This window comes from Haliaeetus albicilla, chromosome 14 (assembly GCF_947461875.1).
Source record: "Haliaeetus albicilla chromosome 14, bHalAlb1.1, whole genome shotgun sequence".
NCBI classification, from domain to species: Eukaryota; Metazoa; Chordata; class Aves; order Accipitriformes; family Accipitridae; genus Haliaeetus; species Haliaeetus albicilla.
In genome coordinates, this window is record NC_091496.1 from 199,096 (window position 1) to 214,571 (window position 15,476).

Here is a 15,476-nt window from a genome sequence, read left to right on the forward strand (position 1 = left end):
GGGCCGGAGCAGCCGCCTCTGAAGTTTCCCTCCGCCCGCCCCTTCCCGCGCGCAGCGGCTCCGCGTTGCCATGACAACTCCTTAAACTAACACCCGCTGCCGGCGGCGGGGGCCGAGTTCGCGGAGGATCCGCCGCGCACGCCGCTCCCCGCCCCGGCCCCGCCGCCCCCGCCCGCCGCGCCTCTCCGCTCCCCTCCGCTCCCCTCCCGCTGCCGGCGGCCGCCGCTGCCCCCGGCCGCGCCGCGGCTATGGTGGCTCGGGCCCCGCCGCCCGCCGCCCCGCAGGTAACGAGCGGCCCCCGGGGCAGGGCCGGCGGCGGGGGTGGCGGCGGGGCCGGGGCGGGGGAGCGCGGAGCGCAGCCGGACGCCCGGGGCGGCGGGGTCAGCCCCGCGCGGGGGAGCGGGCGGCGGGCGCTGCCGCCGGGGCTCGCCCCCGGGCTCCCGCGGAGGGTCCGGGTCCGGGTCCGGCTGCGGGCCCGGCTCCGGCTGCGGGCGCGCAGGTGCGCCTTCGGGCGGAGGGACGGCGGCTCGCCGGGGCACGGGCGGGAGGGCTCTGCCCGCCGGCGGGCTGGACCCGGGGCTGCCGGGGGCTGGTGCCACGGCCGGGGCGGGGGGGAAGAGGCGGCTGCAGCAGCCCTGCGTGCGGGCGGAGCCGCGGCGGGCTGGCCGGCGGGGGCTGGGGGCTGTGGGCTGCCGTGTGGGGGGTGCCCGGGTGGGCGGGGGCCGTGGGAAGCGGGGGGGGGTAGCAGCGCTGGGCGGTGGGGGGCCGCGGGGCGTGCAAGGGAGCAGAGGCTGTGGTTCGCACTGGTGTGCTACAAGGCGGGGGCTGTGGCTTGCGGTGGGGCGTGTGCGCTGGGCATAGGGCTGTGGGGTGCAGGCCGGCGGGTTTGTGCTGGGGAATTTGGGCCGTGGTTTGTGGTTGGGTGCCCATCCTGGGAGTTGGGGGCTGTGGTGAGCGGCTGGATATGTGTTTCGGGGAACGGGGCTGTGGCTTGCATTGGGACGTATGTGTGGGGTGGCCGTAGCTGTGGTTTGCAGTGGGATGTCTTGCGGGATAGGGGCTGTGGCTCGCAGTGGGATGTCAGCACTTCAGGACGGGAGCTCTGGTTGGGACTGGGGTGCCTGTGCTGCGGCCTAAGGGCTGTGATGTGCTTTGGGGCATGTGGACTGGAGAGTAGGGGCTGTGGCTGTAGTGGGAGTCTATTTTGGGGGATAAGGGCTGAGATATGCAGCGAGCTGAATGTGCCTGGGGATAGATGCCATGGTTTGCAGCGACATGTACGTGCTGGGAAGTAAGGGCCACGGTTTGTGGTTGGGGGTATGCGCTGGGGAACAGGAGCCCTGCTTTTTGGTAGCATGCATGCAGGCAGAGCGCGCATCAGAGGATGGGGAGCATGACACCTGCATTATGGCCCAGAAGCATTTAGGCAGGCAGGGGGACTTCTGGTGAAGGCATGGCATTGCTTTTTGTAACTTACTGTTTGTTTGTGGTCCTTGTGTACCTGTGCATAATTGGGTATATCTACCATCAGGGCTTTGCACATACCTATGCATGATGCTCAGCACACCATTTTTCTGTGTGCTGTGTTGTCTGTGTGTAAGCACAACTTGTGTAGTAAGTCATCTCTGCCCCAGGCTGTCATGGATAATGAGCTGTTCTCTGGGCTCCGGATGTGCTGGACAGTCCTGTGTATGGGATTTGTGTGGTTGTGTTCTTGTGTCAGGGCCTCAGCTTGCAATTTTGCCTGCTCCTGATGTCTTGGGGAACTCCTGGAAAAGTGAGTCTGCCACTCTCCTACTCTTCCAAAACTGGGTCAAGGAAGCAGGAGACTCCAGAGCTGGGTTTGACTGCACAGGTACTGGTGCCCATGAGTGCCTGTGGATGCTTGTGTAAATCAGGATGCTAGCATGAAGGGAGAAATGGAGTTAAGCAAATAGGATTTAAACAGGAACCATACCTGCTGTTTCTTGCCTTGATGTCTATGAACAGGGATCCTCAAAGCCTTCAGTCATGTAAGGGTTACATCTGTCAGACATCTCTGAGAAACATAATCAGACATGAGGCTAGCTTTGCGACTGTACCTGTAGCAAGACATGGTAGGAAGACGTCTTGCCGTGTTAGCATACAAGGTGTTCTTTTAGCTGTGGTGTGTTTGTGCCAGTCTTGCGTTGTAAGGAGAGGAGCCGAGGACTTGGGCACCAACCTCTGCAGGGGTCTGGTCTTCTCTTGGTCCAGGTCCCGGAGGGTGCCTTTGCCCAGGATGTGCAATTGCTCTTGGTCAGTGTCTGCTGGGCTGGCCAAGTGACGCTTGCTGCAGCCCTTGCAGATGTGGACGTTGCACAAGACCCCATGCTCTGAGAGTGTGAGTGGGAGCTAGAGACCTTGGGACTGTGGAACTGTGCCTGAGGCGCAGTGCATGGTGTGTCCGTTGCTTGTGTGCAGGTGAGGAGGCTTGGGGCGCGACTTGCCAGTGTGGGGGCAGGGATGGCTCCTGCCTGGGGCACGGTAGGGTCTTTCCACTGCCCCGCCCCCCCCCCCCCCCAAACCTCGTGCCCCAGAACTTTAACTTCACTAAAAACTTTCCTTGTCATTCTGTCTCAATAGTGACACATGGGTAATGGAGACAACACATAACAACTTTCCATAATTTCTTTTTATACTAACACTTAAATGCATTACAAAGTTCTTTGTGCATTTTGCACCTGCACAGTAGCCCTCTGTAGAGATTTTGCTCGCTATGCCAAACTTGCAAGGTATGTGGCAGAAGGAGCTGAGGGCAAAAAAGGGCACAAAGGAGACTATTACAAGGTCCTTTTTTCAGGTAATAACCGTTGGGGTTTTTTTTGTTGTACAGCATGTAACACCTAAATATTAATCTAACACCTAAGTATTCTTAATATTGTTAGTATTAAGATATGAATAATGCATATCTGTACTGTTTGTGTTTTGTACTGCATTGTTCACTTAAACCACTGTTGTGTTCTGGAGGTGCGCACAGACACACAAGCAGCCCACTACAGAATATTCTGTTGAGATTTCCACTAGCTAAAAATTCTTCCTGCTGCCTCCGCACAGGAGTGCGTAAGTGCATATGCAAATGGTGAGGCACGTGCGTGCGTGCAAGCTGCGAGGAACGGAGTATGGGTCTGCGCGGTGGGGGGTGGGGAGGGGTCCTGGGTGCCAGGCTGGGCTCCCCTTCCTGTCTTACAGAGCAGGTTAAAGCATGTGCGAAGCTGGGGCATCCCGGTGGGGTGAGGCTCCCTGATGGAGGCACTGCAGGAGCCCAGGGGTGCTGGCAGCAGGTCCTGCCCTGGAGCACAGCACAGAGCGCGTGGCTGCAGTGGGGCTTCGCAGAGCTGGGCCAGACGCTGGCGATGGTGTCTGGGGTAGAGCTGAGAGCTCGCCTGTGAGAGCTGGGGCAGGGGCACGCGTGCGGTGGGGATGTGGGAGCAGAGCTGCTCCTGGCAGCTGCCTTCGGGGCTGAGGGGCATTCCAGGGATGGGCCACAGCCAGGAGGTCGTGTCAGGAGGGACAGCCACCCGGCAGTGCTCCTGGCTCCTGTCCCACTCTCCCTTTGTGCAGAAGACAAGGAGGGGCTGAGAGGGGAGCTGGACCAAGGTGAGGGAGCAGAGCCGTGGTGCAGGGATAGGGGTCCCTTTCCCAGGCAGCAAGGGGGACCAGCCGTGCCCTGCCCCGGTCCAGCCTTCTTTGCCTGCCTCCTTCCCCAGCCTGGCGCCGACCACTAGCCCAGGAGGTGGGATCTGGTGGTGTAGCTCTGCCCTCGGCACCAGGGACACAAGGAGCAGGAGCTGTGGGGTGCAGTGGGGGCTCGGCAGCCTTGTGGGACTGGCAGTGCTGTGGGGTGGGAATGCCCTCTGCCATGGCAGACCTGGAGCAGGGGGAGGCCGTGCAGCTAAAATGAGCACAAAGAGTAAATTGCCATCCCACTCCTAAATGCAGCTGAGCTGCTGTAACTGTGACAACAGGCAAAAGCTCTGGTTCATGAGTGTCTTGGCTCCTGTTGGCAGCGTGGGAAGGGGAGGCAGCGCTGGCTTTGTGGCAGTCTTTCAGGGATCAGCCCAAACTTTCAGGGGATGGGGTGTCTGTGCCACTGCCAGCAGTCAGGCTGTCCTCTCCGTCATGGGGAGCAGAACAAATGGGGACTTTTGTAACCCGAGAAGCAGGTCGACCAGGAGACTCTTCTAACATTAAATATTGAAAGATCTTCTCTGGCAGCAACGTGTTCTCCCCTCACTGACAGCAGCTCTGTGAGTTTGTGGTTCTGGATGTTGTATGGACTCAGCTGTGACTGCTCGGGTGACTTTGGGTGGGAGCAGGGCTGTGTGGAGCCTGTGACAGTGCAGGGGACCATCAGTGCCAGCTTCTCACCACAGTGAGCCCCTCCCCAAGCAGAGCTGTGCCCCCAGGACGTATGCAGGATCTGCGCCCCACAAATGGCCTCCTGCAGCCTCGATTTGCCACGAGCCTTCTGTGGCAGGGCCAGGTGATTGTGCTCCAGCCCAGCCGCTGCTTTAAGCGGCTGCTCGTTTGGAAGGAGCTGGTTCTTTGGGTTGCTCTTTCATGCCAAGGTGGATGACTTTGCAAGCTCCAGAACAGTAGAGAGACCTCAGTCGGGAGTGGTGGGTTTGGTGGTTGGCTTAGCCTTGTTTGAACTGAGAAACCCGAGGGCGCAATTTGGTTCAGGGCTGTGCTTCTCCCCAGGACAGAACCAATGGGTCCTGGGCTGTGTCCCACAGCCCTACAGCTGCTCCCCCTCCTTGGGGACTGCGAGGCTCCCTCCCCTGGGAGATGCTGGCATTCCTGGCTTACTTAAGGAGTGGTTTAGACTTCCAGGTCTGGATTCTTCTGCTTTTTATAGACATCCTCAGGGGAGTGCAAAGAATGGCAGGAAACGCAGTGGCCTCGCAAGTGCTCAGCCCTGGATGCTATTGTTCAGCACTGACGGAAGCTGGCCACAGGCAGGGCTGCCTGGGGGACCTTCCCCTGCCTGGAGGAGGCTCAGCGGAGGCTCAGCCATGTCCTTACAGCATGATGTAATGTTTCCTGGCTTTGGTAGAAAGGTACTACAGCTCCCGGCATGCGTGGGGATGCAGGACATTACATGCTGGGGCTCAGGGGCTGCAGGCTGTACTCTTCCTCGATGACTCCTACTCCTCTGCAGGGTCGCAGATCCCTGAAGCTGTGACAGGAGCCTGCTGGGACATGATGGCCATACTTGAGCTCACCCTGACTGACTGCTAACCTCCAGCCTGAGTCCCACAGGCCCATGGGGGCCATGTGGAGCAGCTGTGCCTGACCAGGCTGTGCCAGGCAGTGCTTTGCTACGGTGGCAATGTGGCTGCAGTGTGGCCAGACCAGTGGCTGAGCTTGGTCTGGCACAGAGGTGTGCAGCGGTGTCTGCCTGTGGCACCGCAGCCCTTGACCCGGGTTTGTGGCTGCCCTATTGCCAGGGAAGGCTCTGTCTGCATTTCTTGTCTGGAGCAGTTGGGATGGTTTCCTTGATGATGCTTGTGAGAAGGACCAAGTGGCATTGTCTGTCTGCAGGGTCAGGACCCCAGGAGACCTCAGGAGGCAGAAATGGGCACGTCCCCTCTGTATGAACCCTGATCACAGCATCTGTGTGTGTCCCACATGCCATATCGTAACCCCATGGATGTCTCTCTGTGCAGAGAGGCATTCCCACAACCCTCCTGAGACAGCAGTCTCCAGATGCTTCCCAGCTCCCAGTTCTGTCTTGGGGACAGTTTTACTTCCACTGACTTGTCATTTCTGATCATGTTGTGTTTGTTAGACTGCTGGGGACCAGCTGCTGTGGTTACTGCGAGTCTGCAGTCCTTGCCTCTTATCCCGGAAAGGGAAGAAGCTGAACGAAAAGCAGGGAATCTGGACATTTGTGATAAAAGAGTCAGACTTAGACAAGCAAAAGGCAGAATTGCCATTCATGAGCAAAAGGAGTAACAGTCTCCCTGAAGCAATCCCTGCTAGTCTGAACAAGGCCCCTCTGGCTCCACAGACAGCAGGATCCTTGGAGACTGTGAGGGCTAGGATCCTGGCGGTGTGCAAGCTGCAGTCTAAATACATCGCAGATCATCTGCATAATTTATTCTTCTGTGAAGAGTTTAATTTATCAGGTCCAATAATAAACTCATAAATCTCCTTTGCCTGTTATCAGGGTTGGGAGAAGATGCTCATATTAAGAAGATGCTCATATTATAAGCATTTAATTTATCTCCTGAGCTGCCTCCCATGCAGATCAGTGCCTTTGACGTTACTGGATGTAAATTTCCATGGTCAGCGTTCCACTGGGCCCTTGTCACCTGAGGATGGAAAAGATGGTGCTCAAGGGGCCCAGCTCAGGAGGAGCCCAGGAGGTTGTCGTGCTGGCCCAGGTCTGCTCTGGAGGTCAGGGTGGGATGGAGACAGTGCGGACGAGAGCCAGGAGGAAGAGCTATCCTGCTAGAGATTAAGCAAGGCTGCTGTGGTGCTGGGAGCCACTCTGCAGTTCAGAGCCACCCTTTGGGACTGTCTCGCTGCCCTTGCCCACCTCTGGCACTGCCCTGGGGAGTTGGGGACCAGCTGCCTGTGCTGAGGGGTGATCCTGCTGTCAGCAGGCTGCAACCGAGCCTGCAGGAGGGAGCTGCACAGCCTCGTCAGATTGCTGCTGCTGGTAACTTTGGTTGGTATCCTCATCCACAGAAGCCTCTAGACCTGGCTGGGAACTTGCACTGTTCTGGGCCTCAAGGGCTTCCTGTGGCAGTGAGCTACACCACCTAGTTACGGGCGATGTGGAGAAGCATTTCCTTTTCTTAGTGCGAGATCCCACGATGTTTTCCGATGCCCTCATGCTGTGAGATGAAAAGAGCAGAAATGTTGTCTCCTTTCTGCAGACTGTTCAGGATGTTACAGCCTTTTATCTGTGTCCCTTCTTATTTGCCTCCTTCTAAGGCAGCAATCTCCGCTCTTTCCTTTCTCTTCTTATGACAGTTTTTCTTGTCCTTTGGTCATTCTTGCCTCCTGTTTCTGAGTCCCCTTGGTTTTGCATTTTCCTGGGGAGCCCTGGTGCCCAGTTCTGCACCCATTAGACACGTGGGGCTCTGCCCAGGATGATGGCTGTGCAGGCACCTATTCCCACATCCTCTGTTGCCCATTTTGCTCCCGGTGCTGCCTGTGCTGCCCCAGCCGTCCCATACCTGGGGGGATGGTGGTAAAGTGCAGCTGGTGTTTGGCTGGGTCAGGACAAGGTGCTGCTGGGAGCTCGCAGTTCAGCCTCCCGGGATTGTCCCACAGCTGTGCCAGCAGCTGTCACAACCTGGGGCCTTGCTGTGTATCGGGGGAAGGCTCCCACGTTCCAGATGACTGCTGCATGTGTGTGGTTCGGTTAGCTGTCCGTCTGATGTCCATGCAGAGGCCCAGAGGGTGTGGAGTCAGGCCACCAGGCATGATGGGGTGATTGGGTTATGCTGCCTTGGGTGCCATGTGGCTGTAGCCATGCTGCATAGCTCCAGTCCAAACCCACCATGTCCCTGGGCTGAGGCTGCCCGGAGGTGGCGGGGTGAGCTCGGAGCACGGGCTGCCGCAGACACCTTTGGTGGATGAGGAGTTCCTGCTCTGCGGCACCCCCCCCCGCCAGCTGAGCCTCCTAATTGCAGCAAACAAGTCTCCTGGCATCACTGACCATGATAGGGTGGGAGGGCTGGGGCTGGTCTATGCCCTTGGCTGGCTTCGGACCATGTTCTGTGCTGCAGCAAGGGATTTTGGATGGTGCATGGATGGGAGAGAGGTTGTGTAGGTGTCCCAGCCTGTGTCCCAGCCAGGGGTGTTACCCCACAGCCCTAAGCCCTGCAAGGCTGTGCTCGTTGAGATTTGATGTCCTTGCAGGCACAGCAACATCCTGCCCCACCGCCTGCCCTGTTTAGTCTTGGTATTCCTGGTGGTAAGGGACAGGAGAGAGACTCAGTTCACTGTGGTCACTAAATGTCCAAGAAGGTCACACGCATGCCCTGTGCTGTTTTGTTTAGGTCCTACATAAACAGCTGTGGTAGATTTTCTCTGTTTTCCTGGCACAGGTGTCCTGTGAGCTTTTCTCAAGAGAGGAGTCAATGGGGCAGTGGCAGCTGTGTCCGGAGCATCGTGCTACAGCCCCACTGGGACCTCAGCAGCATCATTTTACAGAGGCACACAATAGCCACTAAGTTTTCCAGGTGCATCGCAGTGCCTGTGATCCCTCTGCCAGTGGAGGCTGGAGTATATGTTATAAAATGTTTAAAGCCTGGTGGCACCCCAGCTGCCCACATGGCACACCACGAGCTCTTTCCAAAAACGGGATCCTTGCCATGGCCCCTTCCCCCCGCAGCACCTTGCACTTGCTGACACCAGCTGCAGCACAACAGGCATGCTCCAAGAAATCCCAAGTCATACATTTTTAATTTTCTACAACAGAGCAGCCATTTCAGCCGCTCACCCAGAAACGATCTTTAATGAGAAGCGAGGAGAGAGAGCATGCATATTTCCAGCACATAAGAAAGCAAAGACATTATGGATACACTTTCTTCTTTTCCTGGCTGCCCGTAGTTGTTCCTGAATTTAGCCTGGGGCACTTGCCATGTTGTTTTCTGGAGGTGGGCTCAGCTGGGCCCTGGTCCCCTGTCACTCATCCCGAACAAGAAAACAAGAGGGTTGACCCTGTGAAGGAACTGCCCCTTAGCATTGCTGGCATTTCAGCTTGAGCCTGCCTCTGCTCTCAGGCTGCATCCCGCCCAGAGCTCTGCCTGGGAGCAGATGACCCAGGGTGGGAGAGGTGCTCGAGGACCCCCACCGACCCAGGGTGGGAGAGGTGCTCGAGGACCCCGCCGACCCAGGGTGGCTGCGTCCGCCTTCCCTGGTGCTCGAGCCCAGGCTGTTCCCTTGGGAAGCTGCGTTGCCCTCGCACGTGGTCTCACCGAGTTGTGCTGCGGGGCCAGCAGAGGCAGGAGGCTGCCAGTCCTCCAGCCTGCCTGGGCAAGGGTCGCAGCAGACGTGCCTGTCTACAGGGTGAGGGTGGGCTCATGTGGGCAGCAGGGCTTGGGGCGCAGCGCTTCTGCTTACGTGGGGAGGCCAGGGATGCTCTGCTGTGGCAGGGTGGCAGGTGTTGGCGCAAGCTGTAGGTGACCTTGCCTCTCTCCCTGGTGTCTTATAGGAGTTTTGCTCTGGGGATGTTCTTGTTCCCAGCCCTGCGGGTTCCACACCTCCCTGCTGTCCTGAGGCTGAACCTGCTGTCTGCATGGGTGCAGTGTGCCTGGGGGCCATGCGTGCAGTACGGTGTGCTGCACTGATGTGTCCTCGCTCTCTGTTGTCCGCAGGTTGATGAAGAAGGAGTGCTGTGACCCTGTGCCTGTGACAGTCATTTCAGGTAAGCACTGTTCTGTCCTTCCCTTTCTGCCTTCAGAAACAACCTGGGCCTCCTGACAGGAGGTGATAGGGAGAGGGCTCAGGCTGGTGAGAGCCCTGCAGCCTTGTCCTGGGAGGGAATGGACTGTCTGGGGCAGTGGGGACGGGGAACCGGCTGTGGTGCTCAGGGGCAGCCACGTGGAGAGCTGAGGGCAGAAACGGGGCTTGTGAGGGCTGGCAAAGGATGGCAGGGCTCAGGTTGGAGGGGACAGGATGCGTTCAGGCAGACTGCAAGCGATGCAGAAGCAGATAGGAGTCAGGGGTAGGTCATTACTGCGTGACGTGCTTTGAGGAGGCATCAAGAGGAAAGGTCTGGGGGGATACTGTTAGCCAGGTCTGCCTGGGCCCATCCAGCTGGGATCCAAGGTGCCCTCTCTGATGGGATCCCTCCAGGCCTATCCAGCTGGGATCAGTACCACTGTCTGTCTGGGACAAGTACCACCAGTCTCAGAGGACAGGAGGGTTCCTGGACATCACACTGGTGTGGGTGCTTCTTCCAGCCCTGGCTACTCAGGTGCTGCCTCATGCAGTGGGGCTTCTTCCTGCCCTGCCTGAGGACACCGGACCCTTTGCAAGTGCTGCCCATCCGCAGCACTGGTGTGGCTGGTGATCGTGTCACCCCACAGCTGTGCTCATGGACTGGGTGCTGCATGCACGGTGCTCTACAGACCAGGGCAAGGTCTTGATGGGAGCTGGATGCGGTTGTGCAGCATGTTGTGGAAGGCAATTTCTTCACCCCCACTGAGTCATTTAGGCTTTTGGTGCTGCCTCTGTGGCTGCTGTCAGGCTGGCATGAGGGGAGTTGCAGTGCCATGGTGTGAGGCCAGCCAGCTCCGTGTGTGCACAGTGAACCTGCAGCACTGTTGCTGGCAGGTGCCAGAGCTCATGTCCCACAAAGGGAAGCAAAGCAATGGTGGGTGCCCCTACCCCAGGATGCCAGGCCAAGGGCAGGGGCGGTGCATGCTTCCTCCCAGGGCACCGAATGGATATGGGCAGCGAGGGATGCAGCAGCTGCTTGCTGTGACTGTGGTAGGGCCAGAGCCTGGCACAGAGGGAGGGAAGGGCAGCCAGAGCTATACTGGGGACAGGGAAGCATGAGGGACAACACGGGAGAGGGGAGCGGGGAAGCTGCTGCCTACAGCTGGTGGAGAAGCAGCTTGAGCTGTAAGACACAGCTGGGGAAAGGTAGGGGAGAGATGTCCCATGGGAGTGGGAGGTGGAGAAATAACAAACGTCTGCCCATGGCCTGGGGCTGGTCTGTCCCCTACCTGCCTTACGTTCTTTGCTTGGTGGTAGGCCCAGTCTCCTGCTCTGAATCATGCACTGCCCTGGCCTCTGCACAGCCTTCTCTCTTCCCTCTTCACAGGGGTTTCTTGGTGCCCTGCAAGGACCCCAGCCCCTACCTGGCACAGTACCGGCTGGTTCCTGGCAATGGAGGGTCTGGCAGATGCTATTCCCACTCCAGATGTGCACACCTGGAGTGTGTCCCCAAGGGTGTGTTCCCACCTACTGCTCGCTGTGCACCAGTGCAACCAGTGCTGGGGCTTGCGGGGGAGCAGGACTCCAGCTTCTGCCCCCATCCCCAGGCTGTGACCTGCCAACCTCCTTCACTGCAGTCGTTTGCCATGTCCCATGCCAGGGCAGGGACGAGCTGAGAAGCGAGGGACCCCCGTGCACGTGCACACCATATGGACACCTCTGTGGGGCTGGGGCTCATAAAGTCCCAGCCTCACCCAGCCCCTTCTCCCTGTGCACTAAGCAGGCTGAGCTGTGGTGTGCAGCAAGCTGTGTATGTCAAGCTTCAGGGTGCAGGCTTGGAAACCAGAGGATGACACAAAGGAAACATAAAATGCTAATGCACAAGAATGGTGGGTGCTTTTTCTGGCTTCAGCAGGCTCTTTTCTGAGCCTGCAGCTTCATTCCAGGACCCCTGAAATGTGTTGCCACTTCACCTTGTGAATCGTCCAGATAATTCAGGCTGCCCGTGCAGGGCTGGCTGTGCTGCGTGGGCCGAGCTGTGCGAGCTGTGCTGCGTGTTTCCGTGCAGGGGCTGGCTGCGCTGTGTGGGCTGCGCTGCGTGGGCTATGCTGCGTGTTTCCATACAGGGGAGTCGCTGTGCCGTGCCAGGTGGTTCAGGGCTGGGGAGCTGCTGTGCTGTGAGGGGTGCTTCCCCGCAGGGCTGTGCCAGTTGTCTAGGCATGGCTGCCAATGCAGGGCAGGTGCAGTGTTGGAATATGTGCGGTGGGGATGAATTGTATTTGTATGGAGATGTGGGCATTTATCCAAGCTATTCTTCTACTGGCTTGTGTGTTCCTCGATGAAGTCAGTCCTGCCTGGTCCCAGAGCATATCCGTGACTTGAGGGGCCCAAATCTGATTGCTGTGGCAGCATAATTTCTGAACACTTGCAGCAGATCAATCCACAGAAGACAGTGCTCTGATCTGGTCCTCCTCATTCTGCAGCAGAACAGCAGACCCCAGTGGGAGTGGGGCCCATGGAGCTGGGCTTGGCAAAGGCAATCCCTGTTGCAGGGCTTTGTTCCTAGCCCTGAAGGGGAAGGACCATCCTTCCCTGCTACAGCAGGAGCCCAAATCTGTGGGACACAGAGAGGCTTCTCAGCGTCTGCAGGAGGCTGTGGCTGAGTCAGGAGCCTGGCTCAGTCCTGCCCCGCTCTGTCCCCGCTGTGGCTGCCTGGCCGGCTGCTGCCTGGAACCTCTTCCTCGACTCCTGCCAGTGCAGCAGCTCTGCCTTGTGCTGCCTCTGCGAGGTGGGACGGGGCTGGTGGCAGGGCTGGGCAGGGGTGCAGAGAGGGGAGGGATGACAGAGAGGCGATTAGCGTCTCAGTCCAGACAAACAGATGGAGGTGGCCTTATCCTATTACCTAAGGGCTAAGCAGGAGAAGCTGGGCGGTGTGTTCAGGCTGGCTGATCAGTGGGTGCTCTGGGCTCCTGCAGCAGCAGGATGTTTTTCTGGGGTGTCAGCCACCCCAGCACCAGCTCTGGATAGTGTCTGCACCTGGGCAGCACCGAGTCCCTGGGAACAGGTCAGATATACACTCCTAGACAAGGGGTCGTCACTGGCAGCCCTGGACCCTGCACTCTGCTGCTGGGGCCTGGGGCTTTGGCAGGGAGGCCATGGCGTCTGCAAGGTTGGGGTGCTGGGATGGTGCAGGGGCTGTGCAGGGGCAGGGCCAAGGCCATTGCAGGTGAGGCTGAGCGAGGGGATGGTGATAGGACCTCGCTGGTGGCGATGATGAGGGGGCAGTAGGTCCTGGGGGCAGTAGGTCCTGGCAGCAGCAGGGCTGTCCAGGTCGCCTCGCGGATTGTGTAATTCCTAGAGGTCCTCAAGTTTCTTGCTTCTTGCTGTGTTGTGCTCCTCCGAAGCTGGAGCCGGGAGGGTGGAGGAATGGTGCAGGATTGCAACAGGTACAAGGCAGTCCTGAAGTCTGTGCAGCCCTACAGCTGTGCAGGATGGCAAGCTGGGTCAGCCTGGGCCATGGCATCGCCCACACATTGGGGAGCTGGGTGTTCACCTGGCTGTGCTGCCGTGGGTCTGTGTCTGCTGCCCACTGTGCAGGGACACAGAGGTGCTTGCTGAGATGAGGGTGGGAGGTGTGGGAACCTAATGCTTGGATTTACTTGTCCTTGGGCTGTACCACCTTCCTGGGCTGTGCTTCCCTGCAGCTGTGCCCAGCGGTGGTGTGGGAAGATGGAGGGAGCAGATGTGCTTTCTGCCAGCCTGTCCATGGTGGGGCAGGCTCCGGGGTCCTGTTCCTCCTGGCTGTGTCCTCACCCAGGCATGCTGCTCTCCTGCACTGGTGGACCGGGAGTGTGTGTGTGAGGGTCCTAATGCTCTGGCTCCACATGCGGAGCTGATGGGGGTTCAGTGACTTGTGGGACCAGAATAGATGCCAGTCCACCCAGTGCACACCTCTGGGCAGAGGTGTCTGTGGCCAGGCTGGTCCACGGGACTGTGGAAGGGTCTGACTCCCTGCTCCGGTCTTGGTGGTGATTTCCAGTGGCTCTCGTGGTACTGTGGATGGTGCAGTGCTGCCAGTGAGGAAAGGTCTGTCCCTGTCCCTGCTGGTCCCGCATGGCAGTGTGACCTGCTGACTGGGCAGGCAGCAGGGTGCAACTCGGGGGGACCCCAACCGGGGATGCACAGGGCCTAGCATGTGCTCTGTGAGAGCTTGTAGCTGTGGTTACCAAGGTGACTGTGTTAAGTGATGTTCCTATGGCTACGCACTGCTCGTGCTCAGAGTTACTGCGGGGGGGGTGTACGAAGCCCCCAGGATCCCCGGTGCCTCCCAGTGAGGCTGTTCTCATTGCAGCCATCCCCTGGCTCCTGCTCTGGAGACACCTTTCTGGGGTGGGAGAGGCTGCATGGGCAGCTCTCGGTGCTGAGCTGCCCCACGGGCCGTGTGCTCTACTGGACTCTGCACACCCCGAGGGTCCGGGGCTGGAGTGGCCATTCGCTGTCCCTGCCTGGGTTTCCATGACCGGCAAGGAAGGACCTGCGGTTTGCAGACAGCTGTGTTGGGACAGGCTTGGGGCAGGCCCTGCGTGGTGATGGGGCTCTGGGGACACCCTCCCCACTAGAGCAGCAGTCACCACATCCCTGGAGCCCCGCATTAGTGGTGCCAGCTCCTCATGGCACATGGAGCCCGTGGATCTCAGCTGCATCGCAGGGGAATAGGTCCTGCAAGCTTCAAAGTCTTCAGCCACCTCTGCCTTTCCCTAGGCTCTGTTCCTCCCTTCAGCCAGATCCACCTTGAGATGGGGTCCTGTGGGGACAGGCTGGGGTGCTGCATGGCCCATGGGGCTGACTCCGAGCGCATGCTGCGCAGGGAAGGGTGAGGGCAGCCCAGGAGGAAGGACTGTGGTCACTGATGCTTCACCGCGAACCGGCACAGATACGAGACGGGGCTGCAGGGCAGTAAGCAACGGGGACTTGCCTCATCTCTGATGGAGAAGAGGTTGGGGAGAGCTGAGACGTGGGTCAGTCAGAGAGGGAAAGGGTTTGTCTGGGAAGTGGTTCTCTACTCTGAATTTGTATTGGAGTGAGCCCAGGCTGGGAGGAGGCTCGAGGGACTGTCCTCGCATGAGCAGTGTCCCGGTGGTGCTGACCATGGCCAGGGCAGCTGCTTGCATCTTGCTGCTGCTGTGAGAGCCTGGAGCCCCACACAGAGGCTTTCTCCCTGAGGGCAACCAAGGATGCACAGAGCCCAAGGAATGAGGCAGGGATGCTACAAACCCAAAATTGCCTGAGAGTTAGCAGTTCCTGTGCAAGACCAGGAGCTGGCTGGTTCAAAGAGGGTGGGGAACAGCTAGAGTGCAAGCAACAGACCCCAGGGAGGTGGGTGTGTGACAGAAACCTGGATTTAAGAGGCCACACATATGGCCAGGGTTGTGTGTGCAGTCTGATAGGGCTGGGTTACAGACTTTCCACCCCAGCCCCTCATTCCTGCTCTTGTGTCACTGTTCATCGCCACTTCTGCTTTACAGGAACAGCTAGAGCTGTGAGCTGCTCCTGCTAAAAGCCATCAGGACAAAATGGGCTTGGTTTTAACCTGGGCCAGCTCCCTGGGCCAGCTGGCAGCGTGGGTTGCCTGTGTGACTGCATGTCCAGCCCAGGGGTGGTAGTGAGTGCACAGGGATGGGGGCAAGGACCAAACCACTGTGTCCCAACATTGCCGCTGAAAGGCCTGTGTGGTACAGCCTCAGCATGCACGTGCTGTCCTGCTCACCAGGCCACTGTGCTACCTGCCCAGCTCGCCAAGGGAAGGGGGCATGTGGCCAGGCAGCAGGCAGGGCTGAGCCTGGCAGTGGCTGTGCTGCCCCAAGAAGCCACTCTCAGGGCTGTGTGGCCAGTGCCTGGCACCAGATAGCACTGTACTCCATGTGGGGACCGCAGGGACAGAGAGAGGGTTTGCTGGCCTGTGCTCCTTCCTCCTGGCTGGGACCAGCCAGTGGGTGCTGCTCCTCCACCATGGTGGCCGAGGGGCTTGGCTGGGGCTGTTGGCTCCTTCT

At 58.9% G+C, this 15,476-nt stretch overlaps 1 protein-coding gene across 2 annotated transcripts in view; it reads left to right on the forward strand.

The window, feature by feature from the left end:
* Positions 1-200: 200 nt before the first annotated feature.
* SHANK3 (SH3 and multiple ankyrin repeat domains 3) overlaps positions 201-15,476 on the forward strand; it is a 396,403-nt gene continuing 381,127 nt past the window's right edge. The window contains exons 1-2 of one of the 2 annotated variants that reach the window (XM_069801392.1): positions 201-284; positions 9,360-9,409. The gene's annotated coding sequence lies outside the window, so the exon portion shown is untranslated. Of the gene's footprint in view, positions 285-9,359; positions 9,410-12,337; positions 12,491-15,476 lie in introns of those variants that run through there. The other variant, XM_069801393.1, reaches the window with a different exon arrangement.